Source organism: Pleurodeles waltl, chromosome 4_1 (genome assembly GCF_031143425.1).
Source record: "Pleurodeles waltl isolate 20211129_DDA chromosome 4_1, aPleWal1.hap1.20221129, whole genome shotgun sequence".
Taxonomy (NCBI): domain Eukaryota; kingdom Metazoa; phylum Chordata; class Amphibia; order Caudata; family Salamandridae; genus Pleurodeles; species Pleurodeles waltl.
In genome coordinates, this window is record NC_090442.1 from 314,096,728 (window position 1) to 314,119,934 (window position 23,207).

At 43.4% G+C, this 23,207-nt stretch overlaps 1 protein-coding gene across 2 annotated transcripts in view; it reads right to left on the bottom strand.

Moving 5' to 3' along the window:
* FERRY3 (FERRY endosomal RAB5 effector complex subunit 3) overlaps nt 1-22,227 on the bottom strand; it is a 318,703-nt gene extending 296,476 nt beyond the window's left edge. The window contains exon 1 of one of the 2 annotated variants that reach the window (XM_069228412.1): nt 22,011-22,227. The gene's annotated coding sequence lies outside the window, so the exon portion shown is untranslated. The remainder of the gene's footprint in view (nt 1-22,010) is intronic. The other variant, XM_069228411.1, reaches the window with a different exon arrangement.
* Between the last annotated feature and the right edge of the window lie 980 nt (nt 22,228-23,207).

Below are 23,207 nucleotides of genomic sequence, written 5' to 3' on the forward strand. Positions count from 1 at the left end.
ATTTCTGGGATCCCCGTGGTGAGCCCCATCTCAACACCTATGAGAGTAACTGTAGGACCATTTACAGTACACACGCCACTCTCCTTAACATCAGGTTGCAATGAAAACTTGTTTGCATTAGATTTGTAAAGAAATTAAATGCAATTATTCACTGTTCAATGGATGGTGTCTATGTAACTATGGATAGTGTTTACCCTACTCGGTGCATGTTCTCACAGGAATACGACTTACCCCCAGAGCTAAAGGAAATAGACCCTCGCTTATGGGCCAAAGGTAAAAATGATGTAGGCATTATGGATATCGACCCTATTGTAATAAAAATCAAACCAGGTGCCCGGTTACCTCGTGTTCCTCAATACAAATTACCTAAAGCAAGCGAAAAAGGGCTCAAGGCAGTCATATCTGATCTTGTGCATGCAGGTGTCATAAAGGAAATAGTGAGCAGCCCATGTAACAGTCCAATTCTTCCTGTTATAAAGAAACAAAATGATGCTAATAGATTAGATGGTGAGCAATCAGTTACTGATAACACAGTATATCGATTAGTTGTTGATCTCCGAGAAATAAATAAAATAGTCATTCCCCAGTTTCCCGTGGTCCCAGACATGAATAGTCTTTTCACCATGATCCCACCCTCTGCGTGTTTTGTCACCGTAATCGATCTGAAGAACGCTTTTTTTTAGCATTCCAATTGCCGAAGAATCCCAATATTTGTTCAGTTTTGCCATCTTTAATAGATCATTTTGTCTGACAAGAGCTCCACAAGGGTTTGTGCAGAGTCCGAGTATATATAATCAGTGTCTTAAACGTCAAATAGACCAATTCAATCCACCTTCAGGCTCTGCACTGCTGCAGTACATTGACGATATTTTAATTGCCTCAGATTCCATGACACAATGTAAGACTGATACTGTTGCATTATTACATCATTTAGCATCCCTGGGCCATAAGGTGTCCCTCCCAAAATTGCAGTATTGTAGAGAGGAGGTCACCTATCTAGGACACCTCCTCTCTAAGGAGGGAAGGAGATTACATCCAGACAGAATTAAACTGGTTCAAACAATGACTGTACCACGCACCCCTTCTGAAGTCCGAGCAATTTTGGGATTTACATCCTTTTGCAAACAGTGGATTCAAAATGTTTCACTTATAGCAAAACCATTGACTGCTCTGACCCTTTCAGATGTGCCCTCTCCTGTACCGTGGACTGACAGATGTGAGGAGGCTTTTCAGGAATTAAAAAAGGCGATGTGCTCTGCTCCTGTATTGGGTAATCTGGATTACAGCAAACCATTTGTTTTATTTGTGCATGAAAAGCATGGCTGTACATTGTCTGTTTTGACACAGGATCAAGGTGGGGGACAACGCCCTTGTGCATACTTCTCTTCCACCTTGGACACTATGGCGCAAGCTTTGCCTACTTGTCTTAGAGGAGTGGCTTCTGCAGCTGCTGCGGTGAAACAAAGTGAAGGTTTTGTTGGTGGCAATCCGCTCACTGTGATGGTTCCTCATGCAGTTGATATTTTGTTAAACAAGACCCAGACGCAGCACCTCACCAGTGCTCGTCTAACGGGTTACGAATTAACATTGTTCAGTCCAAATATTACTTTGAAGCGGTGCAATGTCTTGAACCCAGCTACGTTACTACCCCTCCCTCAGGATAATGTGGAATTTGATCATAATTGCATTTTTGCCACTGAGGAAGAAACCAAGGGACGGGTAGACTTAACAGATACTCCCCTATCTGACCCACAGGGAGAGCTGTTTGTAGATGGGTCTTGCTTCAAGTTACCAGATGGTACAACCACTGCAGCCTATGCCGTCACCACATTAAAAACAGTGGTTGAATCTCATAGAATCACACAAAATTCGGCACAGGCTGCAGAATTAATTGCCCTCACCAGAGCTTATGAAATAAGTGAACATCTTAGTGTTAATATCTAAACTGATAGCCAATATGCGTTTGGAGTAGCTCATAATTTTGGGCGACTCTGGGCGAATAGAGGCTTTATCACGTCACATGGCACTACCATTCAGCATGGCAACTTGATTGTGAAACTTTTGAATGCTCTCAGCCTGCCCAGTCAGGTCGCAATCATTAAGTGTAGTGCCCACAAAAAAATTACTGATGATATAGGACGAGGAAATGCTTTTGCAGATTCTACAGCGAAAGCAACAACACGAGCACCATTTGACAATGCATACGTTGAGAGTAGCATCAGGGGAGAGCCCCAGAACGAAGTATTAGAAAATACCATGCAGTGTGTGAGAGATATTCAAGCAGAAGCAACAGCAGAGGAAAGGGAACAGTGGGAGAAGAACGGTAGACTAGACAGTGAGGGTTGTTACACAGATGATACAGACAGAAGAAGATGGATGTTACCTAATTGTTATGTACACGCTATGGTTACTATGGCCCACAGTCCTGCACACATCAGTGCCCAAGGCATCAAGAAAACTTTGGACCACGTTTGGAGTAATCCTCTGATATCCAAAGCTGCTAATAACCTAGTCAAGAGTTGTATGGTGTGTGCAGTACACAATGCAGGAATAGGGTCCCCTATGCCCCCTGCCCATTTTGCCCCTCCTGACCTCCCCTTTGAAGCTACACAGATGGATTTTATCCACATGGAACCATGTAAGAAACTGAAATACGTGTTAGTGGTAGTATGCATGTTTTCAAAATGGATAGAGGCCTACCCATTAAAAGACAATGGTGCCCTCTCTACCGCCAAAATATTACTGAAAGAATATTTTCCTAGATACGCATTGCCAAGATTAGTCTGGAGTGACAATGGCAGTCATTTTGCTAATGAGGTAATGGAGAAGGTCTGTACCGCCCTTAACATCAAACATCGATTTCATGCTGCAAATCACCCACAATCAGCGGGCCTTGTAGAAAGGTATAATTACACTTTGAAGAGCAAAATAGCTAAGATTTGTGCGGAGACCAACTTAAAATGGCCAGATGCTTTGCCCCTAGCATTAATGTCCATCAGGATGACTGCCAGTAGCAAGTCACGATTATCCCCCTATGAAGTTGTCATGGGGAGGCCAGCCAATATCTGGGGGGTACCACGACCAAAGAAGCTTTCTGAAGTGCAATATCCTTTGTTTGTAGATTACTGTAAACAATTGACTAAAGATTTGCGTTTGATCCACCAACAGGTCAAGGCCAGCCTACCGACTCCTCTTGAAGGCCCTGGTCACCCTTTTAAGCCAGGGGATTGGCTTATGACAAAGAACTTTCAAAGAACCAACAGTCTTCAGCCCAGGTGGCGGGGGCCAGCCCAGGTACTGCTTGCAACACAGACAGCGGTGAAAGTGGAAGGAAGGAAAAACTGGATACATGCTAGTCATTGTAAGCGTGCACCAATTCCACTGCAATCTACTCCAACAGCAGAATTACCATTGTCTCCTGATTACAGAGAAGTAGGGAGACAGGAAACACCTCCACAGGTTTCAAGTGCTACCACTTCTGCTCCTGAGGTGACACAGCAGCCCAGTGACGAAGGGTTGCTGTTTGAAGATCAACAAACTCATCGATACAATCTGCGTCCTCGCCCACCCAAATGAACAGAATTCTGAAGGTGCGTAAGGTGGTGACCCCTACGAAAAGCTACATTTACATCACCCTGATAGCTCCTAGCTTGGAACTGCAAACTGAGGTCTCTTCTGAATGGCCAAGGAATCCTTTGCTCAGCAGAATACGGCACGCTTGCCTTCATGAAATACAGTTCCCCGATTTCACCGCCACAGGCATTTCCGATGCCATTGATGTACCAGCATTAAAACGAGCTATCCTCACTGTTGTTATGCACACTTTGGGCGACGAGGTTGTAAATGACTGTGATGACTAAACTTTCAGCATGAACATGAACACAGGTGACTAGCCTGTGCAACTACACCAGAACATTGGTCAGAACAACTGTCTCAACGAGAACACAAGCATAGTGGGATGCAGCTTGTGCAACGCTATTATCTGTGATAAGAGCAGTGGGTAAATGGAGTTAACAGTTCTGTGACTGGCGAGAAAAACCAAGTACCAGTTCTACGGAAGCGGCCAGTCATTAGGGTTGGTGCGGTTTGTAGTCCCAGCGGGAAAGAAGGTGCCTTTTTCTGTTAAATACCCAAGCACATCACTGATCTGGTTGCAATTGCTGGCCTCTGCCCTCATTTTGCTGAGACACTGAACGAAACTGACGAACTATACTGAAGACGAACTTTGAAGTATCGCGACTTACTCACTGGGAGTTGAGTCTCACCAGGAGTTAAAACTCGACAAGGAGAAGCCAAGGGACCTAGGATCAAGCCAACATCTATCGTCCAGTATTTGAAAAACTTGTTCATGGACCAACCAGTGCAGCCTAACTGCTAGAGTGGGAAGCACGGTGGTGCTGAACCCTAGTGGGTTGTTAATATTGAAGGAATCCTCACTTATTTGCATATATACATATATGATTATTAGTATAGTGATATCAATATTTTGCATTTGCATATTTGGTAATTGTGTGGGTATATTTTTGAACACACATAGGCGGTTGAGACGAGTAAAACGGCACCATAGAAAGGTTGTAGGAACAAGGAGGAGAGCAGAATAAAACTATGAAAATATATCCATTTGGCAGGACAAATATCCCTCGAGAGAATAGAGAAGAGTGGCCTTATAACTATTTCTACAAAACAACAATGAAGTACCTAGTGACCCTCATGTTAATATGTATAATGTCCAGTGGTGTTGCATCATTGTTGCAAAATCCTACCTTACATCCATTGATAAAAGTTCATGGAAAGTTAGCTGAGACATTAAGTCTCACTGACTGCTGGATTTGCCGGCACTTGTCTAGACAACCTGAGGTCCCTATAGGCCTTTATCAAGTACTAGTATCACCAAGCGAATATGAAAGAGGGGAAGTGTGTCTTGTACCAAATACCACTTGGGGATGTGACCAACAAGAATATCAATGGTACCCTAGGTGTGTGGTGCTCCCTAATACCCAGGCAGAATTCCACACTTCAAATGTTTCCCATTTGTTTTGGTACCTATTTTTACGGGCAAAACCCAGAGGCAAAATACATGGGAAAGATCCCACCTGAACAATGTGTTTACACTTTGTTATTTGATATCAAAACAGGGAATTGGGATCTTGAAGGAGAGGAGAAAATAGACAGAAATTGTACTGCGTTAATTAATGGGACTCAGCAAAATTACACTGTAAATTATTGGAACCTGACTGTGGGAGAAAATGAGATTCTGGTAGATCCAGAAGGATTGTTATATGATCCCTCCAGAGAACAAGATAGAAATGGGAAGAATTCACCTGTAATATTATCCCGGGTTTTCCTTGGCCCCCTCTGGACGGCTAGATGTTCTTATGTTGCACTTTATGTATCCTTTGATGTATGAGTATAAATATCACTGTTAAACGCTTCATGCCAGCACACTTTTCTTCGGGCCAGGGATGCCAGTGGTAAACCTGTCCTCTTTTGCTGCAGCAAAAATAAACAGACCTTTGGTCATTGATTTTTCACTCCGGCTCTCTGTGTCAAAACTCCTTTGTAAATGCATTTGTAAGTATCTGCAAATATGTGCATTTGACAATTTGGCGCCCGAACAGGGACCTTCCAGTGGATATCTTCAGTAGCTCTGTCACGAGACGTGCTGCCAGTGGGGGGACGCCGTTCCGGAGGTGTAGATTCCAGGGGCCCCTGCACAAAGACTTAGTTTCAATAGCAGCTGCATCTTATCCACCGGGCAGGCCTCTCCCCACTTTTTCATGATGTCCCAGCGAAGTCCCTGAAACATCGGTTTTTATCTTGACTGATTAGTCCGACACGGGCGGCCGGAGATAAATCCAGGAAAAAAGCAGATAGTCAGGTAAGACTGTTCCTCGCTGGCTATTTGTCTGCTTTAACTTGTATTTGAGAGAATAATTGTTTTTGGATAACTTATCACTTTTGGGAATGATTAGTTCTTGGTAAATTTGCATTTGTACAAGGTACCACTTGACAATTTGTATTACACGTGTTTTTGTTTGAATAGTTTGCCCAGGCCTGGAGCAATTTGTACGTTGGTAGACATTTGAAAAAGGGTTTTCTGTGGTGTATGTTGCACTTTGAAATTTAAAATGTGCATTTGACAAAGCTTGCTACTCCTGCTCCTCTCATCCTAGTTATCCCTTGTCCAAGTCCTAGCCCCTGCTCCCTCATTACAGCCCTGTGTGACCGTTGTTCTGCCACTGCCCTTCCCGCCTGCCCTGAACAATTAGCTTGCTGCCCCATCCACCTCCTGCCCACACTCTGTTGTCCAAGTCCATAGACCAGGCCTCTCCCTCTGGCCCTGAATGGTCCGATGTGTTGCCACTGCCCTCCATTTAGCTTGATATATCTGCCAACTCCTGCCCTCTGTTGCCCAATTCTATGCCCATTCATTGTCCTCCTGTTTAGCCTCTGTGCCTAGCTTGCTGGCCATACCCTGCTTGCCCCTGCTCCCTCCTTTTTGCCCACCATGTTCTCTGGACCTGGCATTGCCCCTCCTATCTACTCTGAGTGTTCTGTTGAGCTGTCACTCCCATCTGCCTAGCATGGTGAGATGACCACCACCTGTCCCTGCCACTTCCATCCTGCCTGTCCAAGTTTCATGCCCCTATCCCCTCGCTCCCTTAATGATCCATTTTGTTGCCACTCCCTTCTGCCCTCCATGCTTTTGTGCTGCAACTTCTCCTCTTGCCTAACCTGCGTGGTCTGTTGTAAAGCCCCTTCCCCTGCCTTCTCTTGTCCGTGTCCAGCCCCTACCCATCACTTCTATCCTCCATGGTCCTTTGAGCATACCCCTGCTTTCGCCCTCTTGCCCACCATGGCAGTTGTGCTGCCACTAACCCTCCAACTTGCCATACATGGCCTTCTGTGCAACCACAGCCCCTCCCACCTGCCCTGTGTGGTCCGCTTGCTGGCCCTAACCCCTTCCCACCATCCCTCAGTTGTATCTATGTATAGTCTCACGGTTGCTCTCCAAGGTGTTCAGTACCCCATCCCGCCTGCTCTCCATGGTTACGACTCGCAAAACAGGGTTGGTACATGCCAAAAGCATTTTACCTGTCGCAAACGGCTTCATACATCTGGTGCGAAATGTTTTCAGTTTTACCAATTTGATTCAGTCAAGATGGCTTCAGATGTGCCACACTTGTGTTATAAGTAAGACTGTGAGCGCTCTAGTTCTTCTTCAGAACACTCTGGAAGGCTGCAGTAGAACACAAAGGAATAAGCAGAGAGGCTGCTCCTGCCAAAAGTAAGTTTTACTGAGAATGTCAGACTTCGTTCTAATATGCATGAGAAAGACGGTGTGAACTTAATAAAAAAAAATATGCTCTCATTTTAGTTTCTGGAGCACCTTCTATAACCTCTATGGGAAAATCATGAGAACACAGTTTTCTCTCAAACATGATTCATGAAATCCCAGCAGAAGGCTTTTTCATAGGGTAAAATCACCTCTCACCAACAAAGTATTTACATTGGAACTAAAATCTGTTATCATACATTCTCATATTTGTGACCCTCAAAACCTGCAATTCACTACACCGCATTTCAATGGGATGCTATCATGTCCTTTGATATCTCGAAAACTACTGAACAAATTTACACCAAATAAGAAAAGTGTGTTTTCAGGACAAAGAGCTGCCCTCCTGCTGAATTTGGTGTAATTCCATCCAGTGGATCGGGCTGTAGTCATGTTCAAAATCTCTACGGGAATTAACAAGGGAAAGGCACTTCTTTTTTTTTTTTTTTTTTACCCCATGGCACCTTTTTCTCAGCCCCCGCTTGACAGATCGCCACAAAACTTTCCATGCACAACAAGACCCAACAAGACACTTTTATGGGAAAAGTTCACGAAGATTTGTCCAATGGTGCCAAAGATATAGCCAAGTCAAAAAAAGCTTTTCCTATTGAAACTAGGTCCTAACTATACCTACCTACTGGATACCACCAGTATGTAATATGTACATAATCCTACGCATCTGTAACTTGATTTCATATATATTTTCAAGGTATGGAGATGTGAAGTTAAGAACAGTAAATCTATCTTTAGGTCTATGCACTTATCTGCTTTACTACTCAATATGTAGGCCTCAATATTTTGGTTCCACACTTTTCTCCTTTACCTTAGAACATACACCCTCGCAAGAAGGATAGTTAGCTAATACACGAAGTCTCTAGAGTGAGGATAAATAGTAGTCCCATTTTGAGATTATATATGCAGCCCTACCCTTAAAGTTCATATACCATTTTGCGTCCTTTGTTCTGCACATGAAGCTTCTGCAGAAGGATGCTGTATTATTTGTTTTGCTCCAGAGCTGGTTCAGTAATCTACCGGGGTACTACAAGATTTTTAATGAACATGGGACCTGCCAGTCTTCACTTACAATCATCTCTATTTGTTCTTTTTATGGGAAGTAACTCTAAAGTGATTTCAGATCGGAGGCTTCCAACACTCCTTCAAAGACTGGCTCTGAAGTGGGTACAGTTTCAAAGTCTGTCCTGCAGTCAAACATATTAAATTATTTTACCCCCTGCCCTCTGACTACAGAAGATCACGTTAAACCTGCAGATCACTGGGTGAATGCAAATTCTGTTGAAATTTCTGTGTACCAGACTTTTGTCAGACTCCTACCAAGCATGCCCTTAAGATAGACTGTTCTTTTACTTGTAATGTTTTCAGAGAGCTTCTTAGCTTTCCCTAGAGACCAGACTCCAAGTTTGTCTATTTAATGATTAAATACTTATTATTAGATTGTTCAGTTTAAAGACAAGGGAAAAGTTATAAATATATGTCATGTCTGTCTCTTCTGCTAATGTATTAATCAGGAAGTTAGTTCTGGCTTTATTACTATAAACCTCGATTAGAAAGCTCAGCAGGATATGAGTATGTGACATGTTAGTTACAGGTTGCAACCAACCAGAGTGAGATATAGCAGTGGGTGAATATACTTACTGCAGACATAGGAGCCTAACTTCTTTGTTGCAGAGTCCTATTCTAGCAAGAATGCTCCATGTCAACAATGCACAATGTCCGACCTGACAGTCTTAGGGTAGACTTCTCCCCAACATCTTGCATACCTTCTCCATTTTTCTTACCTCATTTTTGCTGGCTTCAAGATGCTGTGCTCTTTACCACTGCTAAACAGTGCTAAAGTGCTTGTGCTCATTTCCCTAAATATGGCAACATTGGCCTATCGCCAATAGGCATATTTAATTTACTTATAAGCCCCTAGTAAAGTGCACTACATGTGCCCAGGGCCCCTTAAATTAGATACTACTTGTGCGACTGCGGCACTAACTGTGCCACCCACATAAGTAGCCCTTTAACCAAGCCTGAGGCCTGCCACTGTAGAGCCTTTGCATGCAGCTTTACACTGCCATATCGACTTGGCAAAATATCCTTTACCCAGGCCCACATTTCTCCTTTTTATACATATAAGTCACCCCTACGGTAGGCCCTAGACATTCTAGAGTGCAGGGTGCAATGTATTTAAAAAGCATGAAAGGTACTTGTTCTGGTAGTGAAAAGCTCCCAAAGCAGTTTTTCATTACTATCTCTCCCAAAGGATAACATTGGGATTACCTTATTACATTTTAGTAAGTGTAATTTGCAATCTGGAAGGGATACATTTCAAGTTTGGTGTCTCTGCAATCACAATTTATGATGCAGTCAGAATTTAAATAGTAATTCTGAAAATGCCACATTTAGAAGTTTGCCATTTTCTGACTTTAGCTATTTGGTGCCTGCTGCCTGTCTCTGATCACTTGTCTGCGGTGCGTGGCAGCTGGCTTTGTGTCCTCCCACAAACAGCCACACACAATGGAAGCTTAGGTGAAAATTGATGGGCCATTCTGGCAGGATGGGAGGGAGGAGCAGGCCACAGCCTCACTTACACCTGAATAGGCTATGCTATGTCCCCTTGAAAAGGGCTGCATAACACCCTGTACTGAGTCTGGGGGCATGGCAGGATGGGCAGAACTTCTGTGCACTTCAAAGGCCTGGTTATTAGTACTGGACCTCTGACACCACCAACTCAGTACACATCTGGACCTGTGAATACTTTGCCAGGAAGGACCGCTGTTGTGCTGAAGGACTGGCACTCTGCTGGACGGCTGCTTTGCTGGACTCCTGACTTGCTGTGTTGTCCTGCTGCCTGCTGTTCCCCTGTGTGGGTGAGAAGGACTAGACCTCCATCACTTGAACCCAGAGTGTCTCCAAGGGCTAGCTTGCTGGTCCCTGATCTGAAGTTTTAGGGACATAGCAAACTTCCAACCACCCTACTCCTGGACTCTGCCATCCATGAGACTGTCCTGATAAGTGGTACCACCCCGGTCCTGGACCTTGGAAGTGGACTCAAGGAGCTTGCTCCAGCAGAAGAGACACCTCCTCTGCTTTGTGCGCAAAATCAACACGTCTGCTGCTGCATGGGCATAACCGATGCATCGCCACTTTTGCGTAGAACAGAAACAGCTAATCACCTTCAGAACCGACAATGCAGTGTTTTCTTCACCGCAAGGTTTTTGCATCTCCTTTTGGCTTCAGTCTTGACAATGACACTCCGCATCGCAGTCTCTGCACTCTTCAGACTCAAAACACCACCTCGACGCAGGCGGAACCAGTTTTTGAACTCCACCGCATCTCAGCACCAATACATCACTGCCTAGGGAATAATGACATCCCCTCAAGTGTGTGGGGAAAACTGACGTATCTCCTCGAAGGCATGGTACGGGACCAAGGTAATGGGATTTAAGGTAGGTATGTTCTGCGAGTCCAAGTGAGTCCCTGTAGCTGGCCCGTGCTCCATCACAGTCTGCCTGAACTTTTGACTTTGTCCCGGTCCTGTGGGGCAAGATTTCCCCCACATGGAGCTTCTTGCTTCTAAACACCATTTTACAGTTTAAGCTTTAAAAACTCATAACTCAAATTCTACTTATAGATTTTTGTCATTTTCGGCTTGTTTTATTTATTAAATTCAGATCTATTTTTCTAACCTAGTGTGGAATCTTTTTGTGTGGTGTTTTCAATGTTTTACTGTTTGAAGTGTTGCACAAGTACTTTACACACTGCCTCTAAGTTAAGCCTGACTGCTCTGTGCCAAGCTACCAGAGGGTGAGCAAAGTTTAATTTAAAGTTTGCCTGACACTTACCCTGACTAGGATTATGGTTGCTGTCAGCCAACAACCCAATTTCTCACATACACCATAGAATATGATCTTATTAATATTAAAAACTGCAAAATTATCACACTTTTGTGGAGGTCAACAATTATGCTTCTAAAACCAAATAAAAATATGAGCTATTGGTTAGGTGTGTTATTGGGCACATCCTGTATACACAATTACCTGTAACTTAAGGGCAATCAAAATTGTCATACGGTAATTTGCTTTTTTTTATTTGTTTATTTATTTTTTTAAACACAGCTCGGGCCCCACCCACAAACATACTCACTCTGCTCCTACTGCACTCAGGGTTACAGTTTACATTCTTTTAAGGTCTCACCTACAGACATCATGGCAAAGGAGAGTTATTACCATGACACTACCCACAACACATTCACATATAGAAAGGGGCTTTTGAATTGCAGTTAAAAAAGTCACTGTAGAGGTGGTTTAGCTGGCATTATACACTGGTCCACTGGGCTGTTCCATCAGCATTGGTTTCAACCCACAACAATTCACTGGTCATTCTAAAGGTAGTGTATCACCTCACTCAAGCAGCGAACTCTGCACCACCCACTACCAGTCGCTCTCCTCCTGTTGCTCAGCCAAACCGTTATTTGCACTCAGTAGGTACCATCTCACATTTACTGCTGCACTCTGTGCTCCTGCCAGGCTGATGCCATCAAAGTGTTTCACGTGTTTCCCCATGCAGCTCCCACTTTCCTCTCCATGAATGCCTGGCGGGTCTTCCGTGTAGCTCCTGTTGCTCTGTGTGTTCCTCCCAGGTGGCTCTTTTCCATGCATACCCAGCTGGCTACTCAATGCTGCTCTCTGTCCTCCCACCAGAGATAAAGCAGCTCCTGCTCCCCTCATTTGCAAGAGCCCAGTGAATTTCTACAAATCAAAAGAACATTGAATACTCTACTGCTGCTTGAGCGACACTAGCACTTGAGGATGAAGGAACATGACCCCTGGGAGTGCAATTATTCACCACAATTTCCTTGCCAATTTAAATTTGTAAATACATATTACTGCACCTACTTAGTTCTTAAGATTGTAAATATTAATAAGACTGTGTGCAACTGCTGGTGTTATTTTTTCTACTGACAACTATTGACACTATAATATTATTATTCCACACTCATTTTCAGGATCAGAGGCCTTGTTTGAGTCTCAAACGATGATGGCCCCAGAATAGAGATAAATCAAGTCAAATCCTTTATACAGACAAGGTTCAAAATCAAAACCATGAATGTTTATTTAAAATTTAGAACCATTACAGAAAGCAAAAATAGTCAGTTTAAATTTAAAAAATCACTATATTCTCAAAATGCAAATAAATGGCAACTTGCATAAGATGGAGTCTCTATTATAGTAAGAAAACCAGAACCAGCTTTCTGGTTAATGCATTAGGAGAGGAGACAGACATTAAGTCTATTTATGACTTTTCCCTTGTCTTTAAACTGAACAATCTAATAATAAGTATTTAATCACTAAGCAGAGGAACATGGAGTCTGGTCTCTACAGAAAGCTAAGAAGCTCTCTCGAAGCATTACATGTAAAAGAACAGTCTGTCATACGGGCATGCTTGATAGGAGTCCGAGAAAAGTCTGGCAAACATTATGATATTTAGGGTTTCAAACATAAGAATCTCACAGTCAGCATGGTGTAAAAAAAACATACATTATGAAATGCAATGATAAAATAGAAAACATCACATGGAAAATGACTTTTTTCTCTAATACTAATGAATAATCCTGTGCTGCACTACATTAGTGAAGACTAAGGCACTTTTAAAATTACATACACAATGGGTGCTAGTCAGAGGAAGTGGTCTTGTAAAAAATATAGTCAAGCTCTACTCCTTCCTCCACGATGTTAGAAACATGAGGAAGAAAACATTTTAAAGAAATGATAAAAACATTACCTAAAACTGCCCGAATTTAAGAGTATTTTACAAAATGCTCAAAGACTCATTTTAACCAGAAGAGCTGCACAGACAGAGAAACGGGAAAATCTGCAATGTACAAAAACTGCAAGCCAATCTGAGGCATATTTATGTCAACTTTTAAGAGTTTTTTTATGTTAAATAAAGCTCTACTATATCATTCATGTGAATATAGCACACATTATCTATTAATTCCAAATTTACTTATACACTATGCGCACTGGGTTAATGAGAGATGAATGCCTTGAAGTGTGCTATGACATGCTATGACATTTGTGTAGTTTGTTTTGCTAAAACCATAATTTTGTGATGTGTGGGCCGGTTTATTTGTGCTTCGCGTTATCAAGAAATCCTCAGAATAATAGTTTACCACAAGGGTACTGCCTGCGTCTCCACAGTGTACTGTGGCGTCTTGTGGTAAGAAGTATTTTATTTTGCCCTGTTAGTGGAAAGGAGAGGTAGAGTGTGCAGGAGAAATCTGCATGAAGATGCTGTGTGTCATGGGCGTAGGAAGTGTGGGGGACGCAGGGGATGTATCCCCCCCCAGATTGTGGAGGGTGGGGACAAAATAATTTCCCCTCACATCTATTATTCAGAGGGCCATTAGCGCACAAAAGCGCTACTTATAATAATAGCCCTGCACTGACCTGCCTCCAATCTGATGGGAACAGAATGAAGGTGAGTCCGGAGGCCCCCTGCGCCCTCTGCCCTTTTGTCCTGTTCACAGCTGTGGGCATTAAGGGTGCTCATAAGAACAAAGGGCACAAGGAGGAGAAAAGACTTTTGGATGATTACTGTCTGCATCACCTACCGCCTGAAGAGGAGCTGCAAGACAATGAGGAAGATATAAAGAGGAAACATATTCCCACTCACCCTGATGCCTGCAGGCTAGAAAGGAGACTCTGTGAAACACAATATTTGTATTTGACTAAGATCACACCAGTTGGTGAAACAGTGAAGTCGAGATTGAGCCCAGATTTTACCTTTTCACACAACAATTTAACTTATTAGAAGGGTATATTTTTCTAACATTTATGTTTAATGTTTTGTTATCTAGGTGATGAAGGGCTTGATTACAGCGTGGCTACAGGGAGAAGCCATATTTCATTTTGGGCCATTATGCCTAGCGTTATTATTTATGTTGTTGTTATCGTTACATACTTAAGCATATTGAAGTATATTATCTTTTCTCTATCTTTTCTTCACTCTACTCTGAAACAATCTACCCTATACCACTGCACCCTACACCACTTTTCTGCACTCTGTGCTACTCTACGCCACTGCAATCTATGCTGTACCACTCCACTCTACACTATGCCACTGCAATATATGCTATTCTACTCTAACCATAGTACACTACACCCCTGCACTCTGCAGTGCACTCCACCACTTTACTCAAAACCAATGCACTCTATGCCACTGCACTCTATGCCAATCTACTCTGCACCACAGCACTCTATTCCACTGCTTTCAATGCCATGTACACTGCGCCACAGTACTCTATGCCACTGCACTCTATGCCACTCTACAATACACCACTGTACTCTGCGACCGTCTAATCTGCAACATTGCACTCTCTGCCACTGAACTCCATGCCACCCTACTCTGCACCACTGCACTCAATGCCAGTGTACTCTGTCCCACTGCACTCTTTTCTGCACCACTGCACTCTAATCTACTCTACCACACTCCACTGTAGGGCACTTCACTCTACTTTGAAATCATCTCCTCTATGCCACTGCAATCTACGCAACTCCACTCTATGCTATGCCAGTCCAATCTACCCTGCACCACTCCAATGTACCCTGCGCCACTCCAATGTGCTCTGCACCGCTCTATGCTACTGCACTCTACATCACTATGCTCCACTCTGCAACAATCTACTCTTCACCTCTATACTGTACTCTGCAGCAATCTACTCTATGCCACGGCACTCTATGCAACTCTATTCTACTCTGCACCACTGTACTCTAAGCCACTCTTCTCTACTCTGCATCACTCTACATCACTGCACTCTACACCAATACATTCTATGCCACTCTACACCACTGCCCTTTATGACACTCTACTCTGCCACTGAACTATTCTCCTCTCTACTCTTCACCGCTCAACTATATGCCACTCTACTGACTCTACACCAGTGTACTATATGCCACTACATTCTATGCCACTCTATTCTGCATCACTGCACTCTACCACTGCACTCTACACCAGTCTACTCTACCTTGCACCACTCCACTCTACCATGCACCACATCACTCTATGACACAGAACTCTGCACCACTGCACTCTGTAATCTATGCTGTGCCACTCCAATCTGCTCCCTTCTACTCTTCGCCACTCTACGCTACTGCACTGTATGCTAAACCAGTGCACTCTACACTACTTTACTCAAAACCAATGCACTCTATACCACTACACTCTACACCAATCTACTTTGCACCACTGTATTCTATGGCACTTCACTCTAGACCACCCAACTCCACTCTGACATTACACTCCATGATACCAGACTCTGACACTCTATTCCATTAAACTCTAACACTTTCTCCACTCTGTAACTCCCTACGCCACTCCCTATACGCCACTCCATTCCACTCCACCCCACTCTATGCCACTCCACCCCACTTCATGCCACTTCAATCTACGATACTCTACTCAATGCCACTACACAACCCTCTATGCCACTCCACTATACAACAATGTGCTATGTTCAACAACACTCTACCCAACTTTCTCTATGCCACTTCACGTTACTTTACTTCACTCTACTCCAGTTCACTCTTCTTTATGCCTTTCCACTCTACGACACTCTGCCACTCCACTCTATTACACTGAGACACTACTCCACTCTACTACTGCTTTATGGCATTGGCGCTTGATTAGAGATTCAGATCTTCGTTGATTGCTTTCTCACTCATATGAGACGTGAGTCAGATTTATCTTCGCCGTTTTGGTTACAAGCACTCTGTAACCCTTTTAACTCAACCTTAACAAAGGCTTAGGATGATCCTGATACTTGTCTAGGGGATCGAAATATCGTCGGCCAAAGTATCTTGACTTGAATTTGTGATATTCTACATAAGTTGGCATAAGCATAGGCACTATGAGCTAATGACTTCTTGATTCACTATTTGAGTCACTCATGTAAAAGTCGGTGTATAAAAGCTTGTAAATCATTATTGTGGATGCTAACTTTGTAGGAAAGTAGCCTCTTTCTAGCTTGGTTACCCCCACTTTTGGCCTGTATGGTTGTTGCATACTGGTAACCCAGTATTTCACCCACAATTGGCATACTGGTGCCTCCTTACAAGTCCCTAGCATATGGTACTTAGGTACCCAGGGCATTGGGGTTCCAGAAGATCCCTATGGGCTGCAGCATTTCTTTTGCCACCCATAGGAAGCCCATGCAAAGGCTTCTGCAGGACTGCCATTGCAGCCTGCGTGAAAAGGTGCATACACCCTTTCACTGCCAGTTACACTGCACCAGGTCACTTATACATCAACCCATAGCAGGCCTTCCAGCCCTGAGGGCAAGGTGCAGAGTACCTGTGTGTGATGGCACCCCTGCACTAGCAGAGGTGCCCCCACGACCTCCAGGACCATTTTCCCAGACTTCATGAGTGCACAATGCCATTTTACATGTGTACTGGAAATAGGTCACTACCTATGTCCAGCTACATAATGGTAATTCCGAACATAGGTATGTTTGGTATCAAACATGTTGGAATCATAGGAATCATACCCCAAGGATTTTGCAAGCATTGGTTGTATGATTTCATGCACTCTAGGGGCTCCTTAGAGGACCCCCAGTATTGCCATTCCAGCCTTCTGAGGTTTTCCAGGCAGCCCCAGCTGCTGCCACCTCTCAGACAGGTTTCTGCCCTCTTGTTGCTTGAGAAGCTCAAGCCCAGGAAGGCATAACAAAGGATTTCCTTTGGGAGAGGGGTGTTACACCCTGTCCCTTTGGAAATAGGTGTTACAGGCCTGGGAGGGGTAGCTTCCTTCCTCAGGCCATAGGATATGCTTGAATGGCACATTTGGTGCCCTCCTTGCATAATCCAGTCTACACCAGTTCAGGTACCCCCAGTCTCTGCTCTGGCACAAAACTGGACAAAGGAAAGGGGAGTGACCACTTCCCTGTCCATCACCACCCCAGGTGTGGTGCTCAGAGCTCCTCCAGAGGGTCCCTAGGTTTTGCCATCTTGGATTCCAAGTTGGCTGCGAACTCTGGGAGCATCTGAGTGGCCAGAGCCGTCCCCTGAGAGGTGCTTACCTGTTTAGCTGACCAATCCCCCTTTCAGGGCTATTTAGGGTCTCTCCTTTGGGAGGTTTTTCAGCTTCGGATTGCAAGACTCCAGCAGGAATCCTCTGCATCCTTTACTTCACCTTCTCACTGATGAAACTGCATCTGGACCCTCCAGGAACTCCACAAACTGCAACAACGAAGCAAATACAACTTCTGCAACATTGTATCTTCAGCTTTTGCCAGCAAATGCAACTGTTTCCCGGTCGTGCATCCTCAGAGGAAAGCCTGACTTCAGCCTGCACCAGAAGAATGAAGGAATCTCCTTTGGAGTGAAGGAGTCACTCCCCTGCTTCAGCAGGCACCTCTCTGCAAAAAGGACCATCTGCGTGTGTCCCCTCTCATGACGAGTTGCATGGATCCTGCATCACGGTGGTGGACTGAAGTGGTCCCGATGGTCCTTACGTCCTACTGTCCAACTTTGGTGGAGGTAAGAGCTTGCCTTCCCACGCAAGACAGTACCCCTGTACACCATGTGTTTTTCAGTTGCAAATGCTTGTTGGCATCCTTCTACGAAATTCTTTGCGCACAATGTATCTCCGGCCCCCAGCACTCCCTCCTGCGATGCACAGCTTCCTGAGTGGTTCTCTGGCAGTGTGGGATTCTTGGTTTTTGTGTTGAGTGGGCCTCCTTTTGCAACTCCTTTGTCTTCGTGCTGGGGGACTCCTGTGTGTGCTGCCTGGTCTTCTGTGGGCTCTCTGAGTTGCTGAGAGCCCCCCCTGACTTCCCTCCTGGGTAGAGTCCACCAGGTCCCTCCCGGTCCCGGGCAGTGCCATTTTCCGCTAACTGTGAGCTTTGCGTGTGCCAAGGCTTGTTGGCAGAATCCAGCGACGCAAACCAGACTGCAATCATCCATTCGGTGTGGGATATTATCTGCACCAACCAGGAACCCACATCCATCTTCTTGGGTGCAGTACTGACTGTTGTTCTTCACCAGTGGTTCTTCTTTTGCACCTTGATTCGGGTTAGCAGGGGCTCCTGTCCTCCCTGGACTCTTCTGGACTTAGTCCCATTCTTCCAAAGGTCTTTAGGTCCAGGAATCCACCCTTTGTGTCTTGAAGTCTCTTCTGGTTCTTGCATTATCTTCTTTCTCATGTTCTTGTGTGTTCTAGGAAAGTTACTATGATTTACTCCTGCTTTCCTGGGCTCTGAGGTGGGTTCTATTACTTACCTTTGGTGTTTTCTAATACTCGCAGCGCCCCTCTACACACCACACTTGCCTAGGTGGGAAACCGACATTCGCTTTCCACTTTCTTAGTATATTGTTTGTGTTTCCTCTAGGCCTATTTCTAACCATTGTGATTTTCAGTAATTGCACTGTTTTCTAACTGTTTTTATTGCTATTGCTGCATACTACTGCATATAATTGGTGTATTACTTACCTCCCAAGGGAGTATAGTCTCTGGTATTTTTGGCATTTGTGTCACTAAAATAAAGTACCTTTATTTTTGTATCACTGAGTATTTTCTTTCATGTGTGTGAGTACTGTGTGACTACAGTGGTATTGCATGAGCTTTGCATGTCTCCTAGATAAGCCTTGGCTGCTCTGCCTTCAGCTACCTCTAGACAGCCTGGCTTCTAGACACTGACTACATGTCACTAATAAGGGATAACTGGACCTGGTATAAGGTGTAAGTACCATAGGTACCCACTACAAACCAGGCCAGCCTCCTCCAAACAACTGTACTATATAGGTTACTTTTTACATTTTTCTTGTAATTGGTGACATTGGGTCATCCAGATAACTTGTGTAATGCCTGAATACCAGTCTTTCTCGATTTCCCCTGTTGATGTTTTCCCACTACATTTGATGTTTTATATTTTGATTGAATAAATGCATGAAACATTCCATTTGCATACTACTTTAATATAATTGTTTATGGGAGTGGTGTTGCATTTTATTCAAGGGACCCCTGTTCCTTTAAAGTTAGTTTACTGCTCCATTCTAGGATACTCTACTTATTCTGTGACACTACGCCACGCCAGTCGATGACATCACTCTCCTTTATGCCATTCACTTTAAGCCATGCTAAATAGTAGTCTTACTAGTGTACAGCATGGCTAAAACACATTGGCAAAGACAATAGAACTTGCATAAGCGAGACCTATTGGCTTTGCCAATGCTTGTTTATAAGGTATGAACTTCAAGGTGACTTGCAATATCCTTATGTACGCAGGGGGTATTTTACCCCATATAATACATGGTCACACCACCAACTTTCCCACAAACCACTTAAAACCTTAGTACACAGCTTCTGTCATTCCAAGCTATTAAAGTAGAGCAGAAGAAAGAAAAGCAACATTCCATTTTTTGCTTAAACAGCTGCATTAATTATGCTCTGTGACCTGATCTGCCTTTCACCTTGGCTGCTAGCTCTGGCAGAAGGTATTGTAATATCAGAACTCGACTGTAATAACCCTATCATAGTCATTTTCTGATGTATTTTCTTTATAAGCAGTGACTTGGTGTATCACAAACAGCTGATTCTAAAGAAATTAGTGACTGCAGTTTATACAGAGATTAGAGAATCCATGTTTATATAGCCGGTAACTCCAAGAGCTGCTTCAGTTGAAATGCTTCTAGTTATGACTGATGTGGAGCCACGCTTTCCATGATCACACACAGGAGTAGAAGTGTTATTAGAACCATGGTTTCCAATCACAGTGTACAACTGTTGTGCCTAATCACTTTTGATATCTCCAGTGCAGTTCCAATTGGCATGAGGCAAGGGGCATGATGGGTGTGGGGCGCAAAGGGTATGTTCTTCCTTTTTACCATCCTACCTTTATTTGCTTGGTGCATGAAGATGCAAGGATAATCAACATGTTATTTTCACATTTTAGCTAATTACATTGTGAATGTAAATAACAATAAAAGATACTTTCAGACTGTGAAAACATGCCTTCCTTTCTCCCTATTTCACTTCCAATATATATGATTGTGTATATTTATCGGAGCCAGCAGTTCACAAACAAGCAATCTGTATAGGGTTGATTGAAAGTCCCCAAGGCTGTCCCTGCCCCCCCCAGAAATGTATTGTCTCCTACGCCCCTGCTGTGTGTAATAATTCATCGAAGGGCGCTCTAGGGATTAGCTTGATCGTATTTGGCAATGTAATTCGCCGTCTCTGTAAATTCTCTTTTCTTACAACGGCAAAGATGCCTGTGAGTTGTTAAATACGTTAGTACGTGTGGGTGTTCCGTCAGATGCAAACAAGGGTGCCAGCGGCATGCAGGTCAATGGATATCCTGCACTCACAACCATCAGCCGTGTGCTCCCCGAGGAGATGGTGAAATAGTCAAACAGATCTGGACCCCCGTGTCATGAGATTTGTCGTACACGGACCAGCTGCCCAAAGACGCACCAGCAGCGGAACACCTGCTAGAATTAGTGCATACCTGATTGAAAATCAGATTTCTAGTAACACTGGATTTAAGCAGTCCTTCATTTAACATTAATTTAAATATTCCCTATGTAAACACAGAAGGTATACGATTCCACAACCGCCTCTACTATAAGAAACACTTTTGTGTTTACCAGTAAAAATATTAATTTCAGTACCATTACTCCAGTCAATCTAACTAACAAACTCTCTTATCCGCGGTTCAAATTAACTCATAATAATACTAAAACTGTACTCATTATTAAACAATACTAATCCATCACTAATTCTTGTTGGGTTCCGGAGTAGCGTGCTACTCATCGAAAAGCACTTTGACGCCTCGTCAGGGGTAGTAAGCGCTATATAAATACGATTACAATACAATACAATTAATCAATTAATTACTGCAGTTAGTTTATTTTCAATTTCTCTCTTACAAAAAGATTAAATACAAAAAAAGAATTAAGTTCCTTGAAACTACAGATCAACAGCTGTGGTCATTATCATATATTTGTATGCACTGGTCTGCATTGTTTCTATTAAAGCCCAGGTATCTCAATCTTGTAGAATCTCAGCTGTTCCCAGTTTCTTTTTATTTCACTGCATTACTGGTTGATGTTGTCTGAAGTAACCGTAGAGTGGGCTACAGCGTTACTGTTTCCTCCCTCTACCACGGTACGGCTTTGCAACGGAGTGTACCCTTGCGGTACAGGTTGTTTCAGCAGTAGGCACAGCAAGCAAAAGACATCCGATTTCGCTTAAAGAAACACCACTCATTCTAGCAACGTACACGAGGACCAATTAAACTCAAATTTCAACACTAGACTTTAAAGATAATTTTCTTTAGACCGAATCCTAATACGGCGCAATCCTTGCAGAATCATTTAAAACATATTTTAAACACTACTGCCTTTTAATACCTAATCTCAATATCGGAGCAGGTCATCGTTAGAACCGTGGTCCTCACACACTATGTATGTATGGGTATGTCAATGCTTAGCAACATTGATCCCCGCTTTGACATCTGCATCTCGAGCTGTACATACACACGTTCAAATACACATATATAAACGCAGCGAGAGAGCTTTATTGTGTTCAATTATGCTGTGGCATACATTTAAATTACTTCTAAGGGCTCGCCTACCGAGAGTTTCGACCAAAGAAAATAAGCCCATACCTTGGTACTCAAATTAGAAAGATGGGTACCTGCTGACTTGGTCAATGTTTGTGTTCTTCGAATAGGGTGATTCCCGTCCACTACCTACAAGGAGTATTCATTAATTCAGCCTCTGGTCAGTCATCCGTCAGCTATCATTTAACGGGAGTTATATTTTCTTCTCTTTCATGTTAGCACTTCCGAGTGTCAACCAATTCTCTGGACACATTTTGAGAATGGGCGGCACTGACAATATCTAACGTGACCAAGGATTGGAGCATTGGCGATGTCCCAGCCAATCCTAGTGCGTCATATTTCCGAGTGCTGATAGGTTGAGGAGTCTGCACGTGACTTAAATCTATTCCGTTCTACGGCAGTTCGGATGAAAGAGTCTTTGATATTTTTCGCCCCCCAACTTCAGCCGGTTTAGTTCGCTGATGTGCCACCTGAGATGAAATTGTCACGGTACGGGCTCTGACAAGGGCCTAGGAGGCCACGGTTAGCCCTGGGGAGAACCGAACCAGAGTTTGGCTTGGCTGTAAGAGCTGAAGCACGAGACGAGCTGTGAACATATATAAATCAGATAACAAATGGCAAGAATAATAAGATACGGAATTTCAAATAAAAAAACAAAATTATATATTTTTCAACATTTTTCGCGTCTCACTTAAGTACAGACAATTATATTACTGATATTTATTGAAAGTAATATTTTGTTAGAACATGAACATTAAACAATTCCCCCTGTGCTCTGCATAGCTGCCAGGATTCCCAGGTTCATGCATGATGTGCTGCTCCAGTACAGGATTTTTCCTTTGAATTCTGGGACTAGAAGTCATGTTCTATAATACAATAAACAAGACTACAATTCCCAGAATTCCAATAAAAATTCTGCATTAGGACAGCACTTCATGCATGGACCTGGGAAACATGGCAGGGCTGGCTTTGATGACGTTGTTACATGTTACACAAAATGTACCAGTTTGTCATGCTTTCTATATAGTCAATGTTGTTATGAAATGTGAGTCACTGTTATTTTATATTAACCAAGTGAGTTTTTTTGTAGAGTGTAGATCTTTTACTGAATTACTTCAATGTACTCTCACACAGGATGGTTATGGAAAATTATATATAGTGAAGTAAAGCAATGGGCTGTGGATCACACAATTTTGTTACATGTGGAGGTAGGGATTTGCCCCTAGGATTGCATTTTGTGCA